The following is a 12,474-nucleotide window of genomic DNA, read 5'->3' on the forward strand; positions in this document are numbered from 1 at the left end:
GGACCACCCTCTAATTGAGTTAGGTCTTTGCTTGCCCTGTAAGACCCTGAGCACGTTCTGATAAATCCACATGCAGTAAACCGCCCAACCGCCAAGGGTTACGTAAATATCAGTGGGGAGACAGAGGGTCCGAGAATATTACGTAGGGTGAGGGCATTCAATGTTATGTTTATTTGTATATACGTGGAATAAAAATATGTTTTCTCTCACAAGCTTTAATAAAATGTGAAGTCTTCCCCTCGGTCCTGAAGATCTGATGACTTGCAGGCTCTACAGTATTCAATTATGAATTTTGGATGTTTCATTTCATAATGTGATCCAGATTATTTTTCTTTCTCCCTAGTGGACATTAATCGTTTCCTGTGAATTTTCCTGATATTAGGAAACAGATGTTCCATATTTTTTATCTGAGTTTTTTCCAAGTGCTGAACCAGGAATTTTGTGCTTGTGTGTATGTGTGTGTGTGTTTACACAGTGAATTTTTGAAGAATGAGTTATATCAGAATTTGCAAGTAAAAGCATAACAGATATATCTACAGAGTTATACAGATTGGTCCAAGGCTGGAAACACTTCTGGACACTCTGTTTAATGTAGTTTAGTATTGTTTAGCTAATGCAGACTTCTGGCCTAAGAATGTACTAGAACTGTCCTATTATAGCATGCTTGCCAAAATAAGGAGTGGTGTAGCAAAAAGAACACAGTTCATGCAATCTATACTTTCATGCTCTGATTTTTAAACTGTAATTGCTTTTACCATTGTTTCTAAGATATAACATTCTTCCCCTATTTCTCCATAAAGCACTGACTGGGTACCACCTCCGTGCCTAGCAGGGTACCAGACTCTTGGGAGATACAAACACAAATGATACAATGACCCTTAGTTCCTCATCATCCAATAGAAGAGCTGAAACATATTCTAAAGTACCTAGAATGACAGAAAGTAGTAAAGGTTGTAGGAATTCAGGGAGAGGAGTGGTTTCATTGAGCCGAAGAGGAAAGGAATACTTGGGAGAGAAGTGGTGGTCCTCAAGTTAGGTCAAAAACATAATAAAGCAGGAGTTCCTGTCGTGGCCCAGTGGTTAACGAATCCGACTAGGAACCATGAGGTTGCAGGTTCAATCCCTGGCCTTGCTCTGTGGGTTAAGGATCCAGCGTTGCCATGAGCTGTGGTGTAGATCACAGACACAGCTCGTATCCCGCGTTGCTGTGGCTCTGGTGTAGGCTGGCGGCTACAGCTCTGACTCGACCCCTAGCCTGGGAATCTCCATATGCCGTGGGAACAGCCCTAGAAAAGACAAAAAAAGAAAAAGAAAACATCAGAATAAAGCAACATTTAGTTTAGGTCTAGGTTATTTATATGATCCTAATTACATAATAAGTACGTAAGGATGGACCCTTGTGTAAGGCGTTGTTTTGGTGGATTTGCTGCGCTAATACTAACATTTCTTCAATGCCCTCGGTGCTTCAGGCGCAGTGCTCTGATGCTCAGTATAAAGACTTTAATCAGAAAACGATGTGGAATTGGTGCTTTGTATAATAGTCCATTTCGCACAAAATAAATCTCTTCATTTTGCCTCACAAGCTTCCTTTCACAAGGAGTCCTCGGGTCCAGCAGGCAAAACGGCTAAGGCCAGTCTTGGCTACCTCCAGGACTGGGTGACCCTCTTTAAGCCGCCTGGCCTGTCTGGGGCTCACGTTTTGCCCATGTACAGTGAGGATTGTCCTCCTCCCCCGCTCACTGACAGGGTAGCTGGGAAAATCAAAGCGGGTGTAGATAGACACTGAAAAGCTGTCAAAAGCCAACCATTTTGCCACGAAGCAATGTCATAGCTCATGAGGTTTATACAAAATATGGCTCTTGCTTATTAGTTATTGAAATGCTGTATAAATGAAAAGATGGTTATCTTAAAATGGCAAAATAGCAGAAATGTATTGGTAGGGAATACATACATTAACTCTTGATTACCATGCACTATAAAGAACTCATTCAGATTCAGAGGAAAAATATCAAGCTCCTGCAATATGAATAAGCAGAGAATCTGTAATATGTCAAGATCTCAGAAATTCTCAATTATTTTGTTGGTGGTGTCCTTGTATATTAATAAAAAGCCCCTTTAAAAGCGAAAAACAATTCATTCTGCTATTAGGAATTCAGGGAGGCTAGGGAAATAAATTACAGCAATGAAAAAGTGGAAGCTTGAAGGTTTCCAATATAATCTTATTTATAATAATAAAAAAGATGATAATTTAAATATCCCTCATTGGGGGGAGATTTAGTAAATTATGACTTTTCAGTATGAAGGACTTTTCTTAGGTCCCTTAAACAGTCGTTATGAATATGTGTAGAAACACGCCGAAAATGTTTGAAATTTAAAATGGAAAAAGAAAATAACAGCTTTCATATATGGGTTTTTTTTCTGATGTCTCTGTGCCAGCGTCTCCCTTTTGTTTTTGTTTTTGTTTTTTGGTTTTTGATCTTAAGAGCTGCAGGGTGCAAAAGGCATATTCGTCCTACCTTATGTGTTAGAAAATTGAGGCTCAGAGGAAGTCCTAGGACTTCTGGCTCGTTAGCTCAGGAGCCATCATTCAAACGTAGATCTGTCCAACTCCAAAGTCTTTACCACCAATAGCATGTAAATGGTGGCTGCAGTCATATAATACGCATGGCTCTCAAGGGTAACAGGCAAAAACAAATAGTAGCACTAAGATGTTGAGACTGTGGGTTGTCCAGAGAGCCCTTTTTTGGTTTTGTTTTGTTTTGTTTTCTGCTTTCTAGGGCTGCACCTGTGGCATATGGAAGTCCCCAAGCCAGGGATCAAATCAGAGCTGCAGCTGCCAGCCTACAGCACAGCCACAGCAACACCAGCTCCTTAACACACCGAGCAAGGCCAGGGATGCAACCTGCATCCTCGTGGATGCTAGTCGGGTTCGTAACTTGCTGAGCCACAGCAGGAACTACCCGAAGAATGCTGTACTTTTAAAACCGCCATTGGGGGAACAGACAAACAAAACACTGCCATTGCCCTTTCAATGGAAAAATGGAAAAAAATGCGTGAGTGTCACATTTCACAATTAATTGTGTTCTCTGACATTTTATGTATTCTCTGAAACCTTTGGCAAACTGGGAATACGTTTTTTAAAATGTCTCACTGGCTTTGCTGTTATGAAGATACTTTCCCTCCAACTTATCCACAAATTAGCTGAAGACATAACACCACCAGCTCCTCCATTAAAAACAAGTTTTCAAGTTACTAGAAGCTCTCCATGGGTTACTAACTGTGACCAGGTGGAAGCATTTGTCCCAGGAAACAGCCCAAACCAGCTCTTCTGGCCAGGAGATAATCTTAAGGTGGGGAAGATGGAGTGGCACCATTTGGTGGAAGTGGGCCAGCTCACCTGCTCCAGGTGTGCCCTTCGCTGGCACAGAACCCTTGCCCAGTAAGGGAAAACATCACCATTTTGGGCCCTACTATCTTTTACCTTTGCGGGGGCTCAAGACTTGACTCATGATGCTCTAACCTACATGGCATAACCTTATCAAGTCAGTAGCCCTGCCAACATCTAATAACACACAACTTTCTGTGATGGACTCATGGCACAGGGTGTATTTCTTTCAGCTCTGCCTGGCCTTTATGGAGCATGGACCTTTTATGCCTACAGTGGGGTCCTTTATGCGTTTCAAAGGCCCTTTTGTTTCTGTTTTGCCATGATAATATCATGTCAGCATTTGCAAGGGAAAACATAATAGGCCTGACAGGAGAAGAGTGGAGCTGTCTGGAGAGCTGGAGACATTCTCCAACCTGCTTCTCAGGGTCGTCCATTCTCGATCCCTGTCTGTTCTATAGGTGGAGAAGTCGAGGTGCATAGAAGTTTCGTGACTTGCTGGAAATCCCTGGCAGCAAAGACAGCTGGAAGCCAGGCTTATAAATCTATAGCCTCTGCTCCACTCTCCCACAGTGCCTGTCTGAGGCCATTTTCTAGAAAATTTAAATGAGCCTGGAAAAAAAAAATATGTTCAGACAGATAAGAATCCAGTCTCCATTCAACGCTGAAGGTCTCTGAGGGCTCTGGTTTTGTATTTATAATTGCAATAAGCCTTACAGTAATGAAGTTGTCATGTTCATTCTAAACAAGGCCTGCCCGATAGAACTTTTTATGGTGCTTGAAACATTCTACACCTAAGCCATTCAGTCCAGGCGCTGATCCTGTGTCTCCCTGACTACCTGAGTGTGGTTCCTGTGACCAGAGGAATGAGCTTTTAATTGTACTTATTTAAATTTAGGGAGTTGCCATCAGGGCTCAGCGGGTTAAGAACCCAACTAGTATCCATGAGGGTGCAGATTCCATTCCTGGCCTCGCTCAGTGGGTTAAGAATCCAGCATTGCCCCGAGCTGTGGTGTAGGTCACAGATGCAGCTTGGGTCCCACATAGGCCGGCACCTGCAGCTCCAACTCGACCCCCAGCTGGGGAACTTCCGTGGCTCTAAAAAAATGATAATTAATTAAGACTCCCCCCGCCCCATGTGCTCATGGCTGTAGTATTGAACAGCACAGTTCTGGGCTTCTCAGTACTTCCCTGACATCTCCACTTGAATGTCTCCACGTTAACAAGGTCAAATTAGAATTCTTGATTTTCTTGCCTCTCTCCATCCATTTCTCCCCCAACAAAGCCATCACTGACCCAATTGCTTGATCCGAAACCAGTGTGTCATCTCAGCCCCTTCCTTTCCCTTATCTCCCACATCTGCTTCATCAGCAGGTCAGAATTGTTTTACCTCCAGAACTGATACTGAATCCATCTGTTTCTCTCCATCCTAGGCCAAGGTGCCGCCATAGCTCACCTGCATCATTGAAGGGCCTCGGAATTGGTCACCATTGATCCCTTCATCCTTTGTTGCCATTTCCAGACTCTTCCAAACAGCTGCCAAAGACACATTGTTCAACATTTCAGTGGGTTGCATCACCCCCTGCTTGTCTGAAGGAATTTGTAGAACCTATCACTGTCGGCATTCTCTTACTTTCTTCTTTGTATACTTGTTTATTTTTGGTCTCCTATTACAATACAAGGGCCCCTTTCTCAGGACCCTTATTAACCTCATTCATTACTGTATCTCCAGCACCTACAACCGACTGTGTCTGGCTCTTAATTTGCACTCAGTAAACCTCTCGAGAAATAATTATATGATTGTTTATTGTGGAAGGAGATGAGCTAGCAAGAGTCAAAAATGCAGATTTATAATTTGGTTACAGTATCTGAGAGGATGCTGACATCCATATTCGTGAGAGGTCGGTGGCTTCTTTTACATTGTGGATGCAGATAGGGAGGGTGGATAATAGAGTTAATTGCCTTTATCTATGAACGGGTAGGTTGGGCCACAGTCCTGGTGCAATCTCTGACCTGAGCCAGAGGGAGCTCTTTTTCTCCCCGGCCGTTTGCGTATGTCCCAGATCTGGAAGCTTTTGTCTCTCCCACTGTTAGAGAAAGAGAAGCGTGTCTTCCTATAAGCACTTCTTATATCCATCCAAGGGGAGTTCAGGTAGTGAGGAAAGAAGCATATCACAGAACTCTGGGGGAGAAAATGGCACAGCCAGGTCTGAACAGCAAAAGGAGATTTCCAATGTGAGACTGTTGTTAAAAGGGAAAAGAAAAGAAATATTTGGAATATACTCATAGGCAGTTATTTGAAACCAAGAAACCTTTAGGAAATAGGGGTTTGTGTCTTTTCTTTCTTGAAGATTGCATTTTTTTAAAGGACAATGTCTTTCCTGGCATTTCTTTATGGTGGCCAGCCAAGGCTTTTAGAGGGCATGTTATTACTTAAATCCCTGCGCAAGGGAAAATGAAACTGAGGAGCTTTGTTGGGGGTCTGATCAAGTCCGCCACACTCTGAGTTGTTTCTCTTCCCTAGGAAATGACTGTGCCCTCCGCACTGGACGAATGGAAAAGATGAAGTTAAAGCTTGCTTTGTTCAAGTTCATATTTGGAGGCTTTTCCTCCTGGTGTGTTTTTCTTAGGTGCAAGTTTGTAGCCCTGTCCTCTGTCCTTCCAGTGCTGTGCCAGTGTTGTCTTGTGGGTGCCTTTATTGAGCATCTGTTGTTTACCAAACACCTTGCAAGGTCCTGGAAAGACAAAGATGAGTTAGACACGTTCTCACCCTCCGGCGATTCTGCAAACAAGTGGGCAGAGAGACCCATAAATGAAAAACTGAAACACAGGAGCCACGTAGATTAGCAGAGGGAAGTGCACGGGCCATGAGAGGAGAAAGCAGTGGAACGGAGTGGGAGGCAGGCAGAATGTGGTGTTAAGGGTACAGGCTGGGGCACAGAAAGCAAACTTATGTCACCACATTGGAAAGGGGGAGAGGGATCCATTAGGAGGTTGGGGTTAACATGTATTATGGTACGGAATATAAATGGTAAATAGGTAAACAAATGGTATGGTAAAATCGATAAACAGCAAGGACTACTATATAGTACAGGGAACTATATTCAGTATCTTGTAATAACCTATACTGGAGAAGAACCTGAATCATATATGTGTGTGTGTGTGTATATATGTGTGTATGATATGCATGGATATATGATATATATAACTGAATCACTTTGCTGTTTACCTGAAACTAGCACAACATTGTAAATCAAATAACTATACTTCAGTTGTTGGTGTTTTTTTTTTAAAGTGTGCAAGCTCTGGAACCAGGCTATCTGGGTTCACAATGTGGCTCTGCCATTTTTAAGCTGTGTAACCTTAGGCTCTTGACTTAATGTCTATGCCTCAGTATGCTCACCTGCTAAGTGGGTCCTAAACCATTTCATATGGTTACTGAGAGGATTAAAGGAGTACTTGAAACCATGCCTGGCATGTAGCTCCATAAAAATCAGCTTTTCTAATGATCAGTAGTAGTAATACATAATTGTTGATTGAATGGAGTCACTACTACTTTACTGCTGTTACTGCAGAAAAGTTGTCCCTAAATCAGCCAACAGTTCCCAGAGGCTCCCCAGAAGTGGTGATTTTTGCATTGAGACCTGAAGGCAGGGTGATACTGTAGGGAAGGACAAGCTTGACAAAAAGAACAGAGTCTGCAAAGGCTCAGAGGAGTGGGAGGGGGCAGGATTTCAGGACCCATAAGTAGGTGGGTGTGGATAAAGGACAAGATGCCCTTGGGAGAGTGCCTGGGACAGGGCAGGCACGAGGTCACGTGGGCTTGGGAGCCTGGGATAAGGAGCTTGGACTTAATCCTACAACCTAGAGGAAGCCACTGGCAGATTTTCAGCAGCTTCAGGGCTTGCCTTGGGAGATGGGGAAGCAGCGTCCCCTGTGGCCTCAGCCCACAGCCAGTTGATTCTAAACAGCATCCCTGACCAACCCCCCTTCCCTGTGACTTGGGCAGGAAGTTCATACGTGTGGATATGATTTTACTCATTGGGAGTGATTTCTTGGGAGGCCACAGATGAACAAAGTGAAAGAATGTGTTTCCTTAATTCCTTTCTGCCTGATTCTTCCTCTTACTCCCTACCACCGCCAAGACAGATACAGAGATGTCTAACTTACAGACTCTTCTGAGAATCAGATGAAAGTGATGGCGTCTTCCCTGAGAAAAACCACAAAGGCACGATTTTCCAAAGACCCCCCCCCCCATTAACCTCCAACTACATCCCCATCTTGATCATCCAAGCAGCGCCCCCCCCAGACACAGCATGGTCTTTCTGACCCCAGACTTGCATGTGGTTTTTGTGTTCCCACCCTGAACTATTTTAAATTTAATTTGCTCCCACATCCCATAACTCCTCCATCTGCCATCACTGCTATTATCTGACCACGTATCATGGGAGCAGTCTTGGATCACTTGATGGTTATAATTAAAACTGAAAGTAATTATCTTATTTTGAGCCGTTCAAATTTAATTGACAGTGTAGTGGCTAAGGGCCTGGCTCTGGAGGCTGCTGCATAGATTAGAATCCCAGCTCTCACTATCTTCTAACCTCACCTAAGTTACTTATAACCTCTCTCTGCCTCAGTTTCCTCATTACAGAATAGGAATGATTCTGTACTTACTTCATGAAGTTACTGTGGGGGTTCATTAAGGTAATACGGGCACATGCCAAGAACACATCGTTAAGTGCTATATAAATATTCGCTATTATCATGTTTTCTTTCTACTAAATGACACCACGGAATGGGGTAATTAACAATGGATTCCTAGAAGCAGGAACATAGATGAACAAAATCTCCATGTGCATTGCACTGACTTTGGAGCCTTGCCAGCATCTGAAGGCCAAGGATAGATTCCTTTGGCCTCTGCTATCTGGTGTGGAGGCTACTAGCTGGACTGGTGTGGAGGTCACTAGCCGCTGTGGGTGTTGACGGCTTGGAATGCTGCTAGCCCAAGTAGCGACGGTCCGGGTCTTAAAGATTTAGTATGACCAAAAAAAAGCAAATGTCTCATTAATGGTTTTTTATATCAGTTGCTTGTTGAAGTCACAATATTCCGAATACATCAGGTTAAATAATGTCATCTGCCTCTTTTTGCTTTTTAAATGGGGCTACCAGAAAATTTAAAGTTATATCTGTGGCTTTGTTATATTTCTGGTGAACAGCAGGACCTTAGGCTCACCATTATCAGTCAAAGAAAAAGGTATGGTTATTTGTGATCAGGTGACCACTATTAGGTAGCCTTGGACACTCTTCCTCTGGTCCTTCAAGCTGTACCGAACCAGTTTTGTTTGTTTGTTTGTTTTTTGGTTTTTAGGGCCCATGGCATATAGAGGTTCTCAGGCTAGGGGTCTAATTGGAGCTAAAGGTGCCAGCCACAGCCACGGCCACGCCAGATGCAGGCTGCGTCTGCGACCTATACCAGCTCACTGCAACACCAGATGGTTAACCCCCTGAGTGAGGCCGGGGATCGAACATGCAACCTCATGGTTCCTAGTCAGATTTGTTTCTGCTGCGCCACGACAGGAACTCCCCAGTTGGACCCGTTTTTTAGCTGGTTCCGTAAAGGGAGTCATGGCTTGGTCCTCACAGAAGGGATTTGGGGAACCAAGGCAAGAACAACCACCAGGAAGGCGTCCACTGACTTGGAGGGGTTGGGACGAAAACACTACCATTTATAGTTATACTGGCTTCAGACTTTCCGCACTCCCTGAAGGAGAGGAGAGAGTGCTCTCTGTTCAGGAAGTTGAAATATGTAGCCGAAAAACTCCCTATTCCATCAGGAGCCAGAAAAAGAAAGCTTTGCTAATCTTTAACTAGAAGAATACATACTCAACATGATAGCAGCCACTGGGATGAAAGGCACACCCTTTCCACACGTGATTTACTTAAGGAATGTTTGTTTCATTCTATTTCAGATTCATCCCATCACCTAAAACCTGGTAACAGTGGGCCACACAGAGTCTTACTGGTAAGTGCTCTTTCATTTTTAAAACAAAGTGACTGTTTGACATTATTTTTGAAATGATATTCACATGTCTAAGTTAGAGGCTTCCTTACTGGTACTATGATTAGATGTCTATTTATTCACATTTTTCCCCCTCTGAAATGATTTATGATGTTTCCGTGCCTTTAAAAAACAGATCAATCCATGTTCTCTTGCTAAGAACATGGTCAGGGAAAAGCTCTATGATTACATGCCAAATACTATTAAAATAAAAACTTTTTTTGTAATGAAACTATTTCCAGGCCCCTGTTGATGGTCTGCTTGTTTCAAACAGTATCCAAAACAACAAAATGTTACTTCAGCCAAGGAATTCAGACTGTCCCTTGCAGTGTGTCGTAATGAAAACTGGCTCATAGCTGTAACATACTAGCTTCCTTATTGCCCAATTTTTTTTTCCTCTCACCTCACTTTAAACCTAAATGTGACTATTGTGAGATAACAGTTCTGTTAGTGGTAGAAAACTTCCTTTAGGGTTTGGCAAGCAGTGTACTTCTTAAGAGAAAAACCTTGAGGCACCTCTCGTGTGGCACCGCTCCCTGATATAGTTATGCTGTTCTTGGCAGTGTGTATCAGTTAGCTTTTTGCTGCATAACAAAGCTCCCCAAAATTTACTACCAGAAATTTAACTCAAAATAGCAATCATTTCTTTATTCTTTAATTCTGTGGGTTGTCAGTTTGGGCTGGGCCTAGAGCATGTGATTCTTGAGATTTCAATTGAGACATTCACATGTCTTCAGTCAGCTACAGGTCCAGGTCACCTAGGCTGGTAAGTCACCTGTATATTGGCCAGAGTGGTGACAATGACCAAGAAATGGTTCTTACTGTCCTGCACGTTCCAAAAGAGACAGTGGACGCATCTTGAGGATGAGGCTTAGAATTGGCACAATATGGCTTCTCACACATTCTGTTGGCTAAAGCAAGCTCTAACCTCGATTCAAGAGCTACAAGAATAGATTCTACCTCTTGGTGAGAGGAGCTGCAGAATCTCATGGCAGGGAGGAAGGATACAGAGAGGAGAAGAATTGGGGCCATGTTTACAATCCACCCTACAGTGTTTATGAGTCTCATGAAAACAGCTGTGATGGAATGAAAAGCGCCTGGACAGCAAGAGGGCTCAGATCATGCTCCCATCTCCTCGTCCTTCCCATCACCCCATTCTGATTGACAGACCTACAATCCTAGCTTGCTCTTCTGCCGTCTGGCATCTCAGTCTGTTCAGCAGGTTGCTGGGTGGTTTTGTCAATACCAAGTGTCCAGTGTTCATAGTACATCCTTTAGTTCAACTCTCAGGACATTCGTCCTTTGCTCCAGAACTGTCCTTGCCTCCGTGTCGCCCACAACACCAGCCTAGACTCCTCTCTGGCTTCTCCACTTCCATTATCTGCTCCATCCCCTCATGTGCAGCTCCTACCCTTCCTTTTATTCTCACCAGGCTTGCCTTTTTACCACTTCTCCCAAGGATACCTCACGCTGCTCACCCCTTCTCTGCTTAGAAATCCTTCCCATCCTCCAGGGCGGAGTAGAATCTTCCCTGCTCTGTAATGTGGCCTCCTCTACCTGTTCCTGCTGTCTGTGATCTGCTCTGCTCTGAATACTTCAAAGCCAAACACTGTTACTTCCTCAGTAGTGTTGTTGGGGTTCTGAAAGCAGAAGACCCCACATGCCTTCCCTGCAGTGCTCAGCACAGGACCGAGTACGGCTGGTACTTAGCCAGGAAGCAGCGTGGACCCTGTCCCTGGTCCCCCACCAGCAGCTCTTCAGGATCATATAAGGCACCTGTTGAAATAACCAGCTCACCATGCCTTCACTGGGCCGTCCACAATACTAGGTGCACCCCAGGAATCTTAAAGCACTCAGATAATTCTGATGGAATTGCTACATAGTTGGCAACCACTTGTGGAGAGAACAAGAAATTTCTTTCTTTCTTTAATTTTATTGGAGTAAAATTGGCTTACAATGTTGTATTAGTTTCAAGTGTACAGCAAAGTGAATTAGTTATACATATACATATCCATTCCTCTTTCCCATATAGGTTACTACAGAATATTGAGTAGATTTCCCTGTGCTATATACAGGAGGTCCTTGTTGGTTAATCTGTCTTATATACAGAAGTATGTACATGTCATTCTCAGTATCCTGTTTTATTCCTGCCCCCCCCCCCCCGTTTCCCCTTTGGTTTGATTTCAAAATCTGTGAGCTTGTTTCTGTTTTATAAATAAGTTCTTTTGTATCATCTTTTATTAGATTCCAAATATGATATCATATGCTGTTTGTCTTTGTCTGACTACCTCATTTAGTATGATGAGCTTTAGGTCCATCCATGTTGCTGCAAGTGACATTATTTCATTCTTTTTTATGGCTAAGTAATATTCCACTGTATATATGTACCACATTTTCTTGATCCATTCCTCTGCTGATGGACACTTAGGTTGCTTCCATGTCTCGGCTATTGTAAACTGTGCCACAGTGAACATTGGGGTGCATGTGTCTTTTCGAATTATGGTTTTCTTAGGCTATATGCCCAGGAGTGAGCTTGCTGGATCATATAGAAGTTCTGTATTTAGTTTTTTAAGGAACCTCCATACTGTTCTCCATAGTGGTTTATATACCCATCAACAGTGTAGGAGAGTTCCCTTTTCTCCACACCCTCACCAGCACTTACAGAACAAGAAATTTATATGAGACAAGGATTTGAGTCCTGGCTTTGCTACTTCTTGGGTCTGGGACCTTATAAATGTAACCTTTCTGAGCTTCAGTTTCCTCATCTGTAAAATGGAAATAATATTCATCTTGAGGATTGCCAGGTGGTTAAAAAAGTATGATGTCTGTGCAAGTGCTTTATAAACCATAAAATGTAATTAAAATACATTAATCGATTGTGGATATGTGGCTATCCAGTGTTTCCAAAGGGGCCGTTACCTCCATGGTGGTAGTCATGGTAATAATGATAGAGAAACAGACAGTAATCTGGGGTGGAAGAATTAATAATTACAGCAGCAATAGTCCTAATTATTGCATGTCACCTGTGTCC

The 12,474-nt window shown here is 43.2% G+C and overlaps 1 protein-coding gene across 5 annotated transcripts in view; it reads left to right on the forward strand.

Moving 5' to 3' along the window:
• Nucleotides 1–12,474, forward strand: part of GNG12 (G protein subunit gamma 12) — a 136,235-nt gene that overhangs the window by 46,134 nt on the left and 77,627 nt on the right. For all 5 annotated transcript variants that reach the window (NM_001145387.2, XM_084958132.1, XM_084958135.1 and 2 more), the window contains 1 exon segment: nt 9,355–9,407. The gene's annotated coding sequence lies outside the window, so the exon portion shown is untranslated.

Source organism: Sus scrofa, chromosome 6, assembly GCF_054392235.1.
Source record: "Sus scrofa isolate SSC_HxYL_T2T_F1_AM1 chromosome 6, Sscrofa_HxYL_maternal_Yorkshire_Landrace_v2.0, whole genome shotgun sequence".
NCBI lineage: Eukaryota > Metazoa > Chordata > Mammalia > Artiodactyla > Suidae > Sus > Sus scrofa.